Source organism: Camelus ferus, chromosome 14, assembly GCF_009834535.1.
Source record: "Camelus ferus isolate YT-003-E chromosome 14, BCGSAC_Cfer_1.0, whole genome shotgun sequence".
NCBI lineage: Eukaryota > Metazoa > Chordata > Mammalia > Artiodactyla > Camelidae > Camelus > Camelus ferus.
In genome coordinates this window covers 37,475,182-37,482,114 of record NC_045709.1, presented here as the reverse complement: position 1 = coordinate 37,482,114, position 6,933 = coordinate 37,475,182, and the positions used below count along the sequence as shown (strand labels likewise).

Here is a 6,933-nt window from a genome sequence, read left to right as displayed (position 1 = left end):
TTCATTTAAATGGATTTGATAATCTGTTGCAATTCCTGGTGGCAAATTTCTGTGTGGAAAGAATTTTAATTAAAATAAAAGTAATATCTGCATACGACTAAGAAAAAAAAAAAAAACAGCAAATAGTAGAAAGAGCTTATAATGGAAAGAAGAGTTCCCTGCCCAACCCTCCCCATCCCCAGCTACCTCCCTAGAGACATGAGGGGAAACTCAACAATCCCCGTTTTTAGTACTTCAGGTCGTTGCCTCTGTATCTCCAGATGACATGCTTCCTCTTCATTTCTTTATTTCTCAAGGAGATTTAGTTTCACTTATACCCCTCACCTCCATCTTTTACTTTGCTGTTTTACTTATTCTATTTGTTTACCTCTGTACGTTAATAAATATGTTGAAACTTACACTTCTCATTCTGTCAGCCGTCAACAGTATATCTTAACCCCCAAGTCTGTGAGGTAAAGATATTAGTTCGTCTATCCTCTCTAGCTCTCTTCCCCAACTTTTATCTCCCAATTTCTGTTGGTCATACTATGTTTTAAAGTTTTTTCTTAAAAAAGGAAGGTCAATATGTAAATATAACTCACTGCAGATTCCAGTGTTATGGAAGGGTTGCCTTTCTTTCTCCATAGCTCCAAAGTGATTGCTCCAGTTCTCCTCAACAAATATTATTAAAATGGAATCATCTATATTAAAACTCCATCCCTTAATGAAAAGTCTGCTACAGTTTTGTTTACTTTTGAGTCAACATCAGGCTTTGCACAGCTTTCAATTTTCCATGAAATTCCAATTAACTCTTTTTTTTATTGAGAGAAGAATCATCTGCCATACTACAATATCCTTAATATTTTTCAGCTTCTTATTCAGTCTATCTATTACTTAGAATCAACTTTATTGTCCCTCATGAAGTCTAGTGACTTTCTCTGCTAATCAGCTTCATCTTTGGACCATCACTTTCTTATATGGCTATCTTTTCTCCCATAAATGTTTTAGCCCCCATTTAATATCTTGCACAGTTGTAGCTCAAGTTCTTCCAACATCTCAATTTTTCTACCTTCCAGTGGAATCCCTTCATTTCTGGAGACTTCTTTCAGGGAGCCCTCTGTCCACTTGCAGGAGTCTGGATTGATCATTTTCTTGGCCTCTGTCTTCCTGAAATTTCCCTTCTTTCCTTTTCTGGATCAAATATTCAGTTCCTTGCATCTCATGCCTTCCCCTTTTTGAGTTTACTCTCTTGTTTTATGGGAGTATATCCTCACAGAATTTCCCAAAGAAGGGAATGTGAAAGATAAACGTCACACAAGTTTTCATGTGTCTGACAGTGCATTTACTCTGCTCTCCCCCTCGATGAATACTCTGGCTGGGTATAGAAATCCTTTCAAATGCATTATTTTTCAGAACTTTGAAGAGACTGACCGTTGCCTCTTAGCATCCAGATTGCTGGTAAGTCTGATGATAGGCTGTTGGTCTCTTGAAAGTGATCTATTTTTCCCTCACTAACAGTTTTTTAAATGTGTTATTATTCCTGTCATTCCACAATTTTATAATGATTGTCTAGGTGTGGGAGTTTTTATACAACCTACCTAGTACTTAGTAGTCCCCTCAGTTTGAAGATTTGTGAAATTGGGAAATTTCATTGTGTTTTTGTTGTTATTGTTGTTTTACTTATTTTCTCATCTTTGATTTATGTCCTGTTTTTTTTTTTTTTTTGGAACTCTTATTAACCATGTGTTAGCTCATCTGAATTGATTCTCTATGTCCATTAATCTTTGTCTCATATTTCTTGTTTCAGAATTTGTGTTCTACCTATTTTTCTCAGTTCTTTGTTCTTCTAATATCCTCCGAATATCCAATTAGTACTTTTTTATCTCAACATCAAGAGTTTAACTTTTAAGAGTCTGCTAATTATTTCTGTTCATGATGTATTTTATTTTCTAGATGTGTTATGTTCCATTTTCTTCTAATCCATTTTTCCATTTGTTTATCTTTTGCGTGTTATTATTTCTTCAAATATCTCGTGATTCTTGATTGATCATTTACGTTTAATAATAAGGCGATGGGAAGGCTTGTGGGAGCTCAGTGTCCATAGGCAGTGTTTGTCAGCTGGGAGACCTCCTGCATAAAGGACACATACGGCAATAATTAGTTCCCTGCTGTAAGTCACACCTCTCACAACAGCTCTCTCTTGTAATTGCCTTATCCAAGTATGGCATCTCCCCAGCATTTTATCAGGGTGGCCCCTTCCCTCCCTGCTGTTGTGTCTTCCACATATATTACTGGTCAGCAGCCTCCTCTGTCTTGTGTCTTGGTCAGTACTTTCCCTTCACTCTCTTTCATCTGGAAATGTTTTCAATCCCCTACTGCTTACTTACAAACCCTTTCAGCTTCTCTTCATTGCTTGAGATTACACTTTTACATTTTTCTTTACTTTCATTTTAATGGAGTCTGGAAATAGGGGTAGAAATAACCATGCTAAATTCAAAAATCTTCTACTAAAATTATTAAAAATTTTCATGTGTGTACATGTTGGGTACTGGTAATTAAGAAAGGAGTTTTGGGTTCTTTTCATATTTATTTCATTTGCTTGACAGTATAATCAGTTAGGAATGTTTTGGATCATAAATAACAAAAACCCAACTAACATTGGCTTTAACAAGCAAAGGGCTATTTTTGTCCCTGAAAGTACATTTGAGGGTCGGTGATTGAGGGTGTTCATTCATCCCAGTTATGTTATGAGGAAACCAGGCTCTTTCTGCCTTTCCACTTGACCTCTGTAGCATGTGGCTTTTGTCCTCATGGCAATGGCTCCTGCAGCTCCAGGCACCACCTGAGGCAGAACAGAAGTGAACGATTTCCCGCCCCTCCCCCATCAGACATGCACTCACTTCTGATTGGGCAAAATTATGTCATGCGGCCACTCTTCTCTTGATGGAATCAGGGAAACTGAATACTGTCCTTAGGTGAGCATATTGTTATCTTGAACAAAATTGGGGTTAGCCGGAAAGGAAAGGGAATAAATATTAGATAAACAGCCCACAATGTCTGAGGTAGGGAGCAAATATGGTTTCTTTTTTAAGTAAATTTTTTCAAAATGGTACAAATAAGGTAAAATAGAAGATGTACTGTTAGTGATCACCAATAAAATTCCAAGAGTATGCAAATCATATATGATACAATTTAAGAAACATTCTTAAAATTTTAAATCAAGCTTGTATTTGCTAAAACCAACTGGCCACCCAAAGTGCAGAATGAAAAGTTGTGATTATGATGTATCTGGGTTATGATCAAATTGCATGATAGTTATAGATGGACCATAAACTTCTATCTCCTTACACAGCAGAAAATGATATTTTCTGTGGGAGAAATGGTTTCAATTTTTCTTGAAGGTTGCTACCCCTTCCAGCTTGGCACTCACCGTACCCTGAATTAGGACCACCCACCAATGAAAGCAGGGCCCAAGGCCATCAAAATTGTTTTAAAAAGAAGGAAGGTTAAAATGAAACTCCAGGGTTGTTTTTGACTTATAAATATCTGGCATATTAAATTTTGTATGTATATTAATATATAAATGTCTGCTTCAGCCGAAGCCTTATCTTTTTAAAATACCTGCCACAGCAGGTATGCCTGGGACTCCAATGTCCTCTCCAGCAAGCTCCTTTTTCACTCAAAAAATTTTTAGAAGACATTTAATTTTAAAAGAGTTTTCCTGCATGTGATCTAAACCCGAAATAACGGCTTCAACAAAATAGAACTTTATTTCTCCAACATGAAAGAACCCCAGAGATAGGAAGTCCAAAGCTAGTGCCGTTTTGTAAAGTTGTCATTGTCCCAGGTTCCTTTTATACACCCCTTGACTCGGCATGTAACTCCCGGTGATGGTCCAAAATGGCTGCTTGAGCTCCAGCCAAACAGCCAGATTCCAGATAGCAGAAAGGAAAAAAGAACACTTTAAGAATACTTTCTGGAAGTTGCCAGTGACACTTCCTATAAACCACTGTCCCTATATATATATATCCACACTTAGATGCAAAGGAGGCTGGGAAAAATAGTCCTGATTCCATGTGGCCAGTTAAAACTCATCTATTCTATCACCAAGGAAGAGCAGATATTGGGGTCAGCTAGCCATCTTTGTTACAATAGGAAACTGACCCCAGTTCACAAGACTTTCTACCCTATTGCACACGTGCGCTGAGGACCAATCCTAAGTGCTCTGCATATATTCACTTCTTTAATTCTCACAACAATTCTGGAAGTAAGTGTTCCTATATAGATGTTACAGCTGAGAAAATGAGGTGCACAGAGATTCTTCTGTTTGCTTGATATTCAGTAGACAGCCTAACACAGCACCCCTTGCCCTAAAATTTTTAATTAACACTTTTTAGTAACCTTGACTGACAATGAAAACACACAAGTCTGTGAGAGGCTGATTTAAAACCTGTTACTTTGAGTAATTACGTTTGCAAAGGGTTTTAAATAATTGATGTTTATTTTCTATGATTCTGTGCTGGGAAGCATGCGTTGCAAAGCTGTGTGCAGGAATAAAGAACCCGCATGATTAAACTTGTTGGCTAAATATCCCAAGGGGTCTAGAATCACCAGGCAATGATTTAAATTGCTGGGCTTGGGGTTCGGGGAGTCCTGACTTTGTGCGTTGTTGAATTGTGAGTGGTCGCAAAGATCTTGGGAAGTGGCTCTGGAACCAGAAAAGACCAGAATTTGGAGTTGGGGCCTGGGATACACATGAAGAGTGGCTCGTGGAAGACTGGCTTGTTATCACCTTTTTTACATTAGTGTTTTCCTGTTGTTTCCTAGGGGGCATTCTTTTAAGTCCTGGAAGTATAACAAATAGCTTTTCTCACTTGGGCAATCCGACCAAGAAATATATAAGCAAAATATATTTCTGCATTTCCAAAAAGCACCAGTCTGTTTATTTGTTTTCTCATTTCTGTTTCTATGGATTATTCTTGTTACAACTTTCACATTACACAGTGATGACAAGTCAGATTCTTCTGCTGTGAATTTTTTAATATTTCATGTAAACCATAGACTGTAATGTTTATTACAGCTTCCTCATCCTGTAGGAAGTTTACCAAATAAAATACCAGGAAGGAAAGTCTGAAAGATTTTTATGTGTGGACCTTTTTTTAACGTTCCTTAAAATATATTTCCTCTCTTTGCAACAAAGGAACTTTAGCTATAGAAAGCTTTGTACTGTGTGATAACTTTCATATTACCCTTTCCTCAGCCATTTTTCTTGGGCTGCACCATGTATATCATTCATTGCAAGTTTACTTCATTCCTCTGGATTCATAGCTGATGCTCCGTGGACCATAAAATTTCAGCTGCAAAACCAGAACATCTCATTATTTCTGAAATATCAAGCTTGTATCTTCTTGATAAATAATTCCTACTAGTATAATGTATCAGACTAAAACATATTTTCTGAGGCCAGTGAGGTTAAAGCGGCAATCTCACCTTTTTTAATTTTTTTGCCCTGAAGACAGTGATTTCCATATATAGAGTGACCCCGGTTTGTGTTGAACATGGGGAATGAGGATGAAGCATGAAACGACACATATTGCTGTCAGAGATTTGAAATGAGGCCTGCTAACCTGTAGGCAGCCTTCCAGACTAATCAGCCCGTCGCATTACCAATGTATTCAGATCGCTCCAAACCTTAGCTAGCAGCGGCTGGGAACTTTTCCCTTTCTTCCTTCTTCTTCTTCTTGTCCCTTTTATTTATTTTTTTTAAAATCACAGCCATTGACAAACATTACATTTTAGTTCAATTCTTCCTTCCCTCTTCTACTCCGCTGCAAAAAAAAAAAAAAAAAAAGAGAGAGAGAGAGAGAATCCAGTCACACCATGTCTCTGAGATACTGGTCTCATCTGGTTTCCCTGATGCTTGAAAAGTGGGTGCGACTGTTTGGATTTGCTGGTGAATATCCATCAGTCAGCTGTGCTTAAACAGGTGATAACGTTTTTACGCTTTCATGTGACGACAGTCAGCGCTCTGGAATTCAGGCACTTACTAAAGCGGGCTGCCCGTTCTAGCACAAGAAGTTTTTTGTTGTTTTTTTTTTAAGAGGGAAATCGTGTCACTGCTCTGAGTTTTGTTTGTTGTGCATTGCAGGGCAGCAACCTCGGGAAGGGGAAGTAGTTTTTGTAAAACGAATAATGTGTTTTCTGCTTCCTGAAGTCCTCTCTTTTAGTGTCTGTTTCATAAGGAAGGAAATCTGCTGAAGTCCTGCCAAAAGATCCCAGGTCTGCAATGGAATGACGTTAGAATAAAAAATATATATATATACACATGTATTATTTAACATATATTTAAATTTATCTGTTATGTGTATGCACACATATGCATGCTGATATATATATAAAAGCACAATTCAGGTGATTCATTTCAACTATCAATTATTCCGCTGTGTATCTGTTGGGGCTGCCCTTCTGATGGCTGTTAACAATGCCAAGAAGCACTGTGGTGATTGCTTTGGTGAGAACTCATTTTCTATGCTGAAACTATAGGTATTAACAGCTACAACAGTGGTTCCAACTTGCGGGCCTCGGACCCTGGGTGGACCGTGAGTTATTTCAAGTGGTCTTTGCATCCGTGTACATCCCAAGCCTTCTCAGGAGACTGAGTCAGCAATATTCCTGCATATAGTGCTATTAAAAAACATATAAATGCTACTATGATGATTAAAATTCTATAATTTATTTAATAGAATTACTGAATTTATGGAATCTGTGTGATTATCTATTTCCTCCATGAAAAGTGCAATTATCTTTCGAGTGGCAGATCTGATTTTTTCCTTAGAGGAAAAGACCTCAGACAAAAAAACTCAGAAACCACTAAGCCAAGGAAGACAGTCAGTTACCCAGATCCACATCAGTAGAGGAAGCAGGGGCTGGAACCAGAGGGCGACTATAACCAGC

At 37.8% G+C, this 6,933-nt stretch overlaps 1 long non-coding RNA gene across 1 annotated transcript; it reads right to left on the bottom strand.

The window, feature by feature from the left end:
* Positions 1–1,984: 1,984 nt before the first annotated feature.
* Positions 1,985–5,800, bottom strand: LOC116668663. The gene is made up of 3 exons (XR_004325898.1): positions 5,607–5,800; positions 2,880–2,970; positions 1,985–2,109 (listed from the first exon to the last, which is right to left on the bottom strand). It is a non-coding gene; the product is annotated as an uncharacterized LOC116668663 (long non-coding RNA).
* Positions 5,801–6,933: the final 1,133 nt, after the last annotated feature.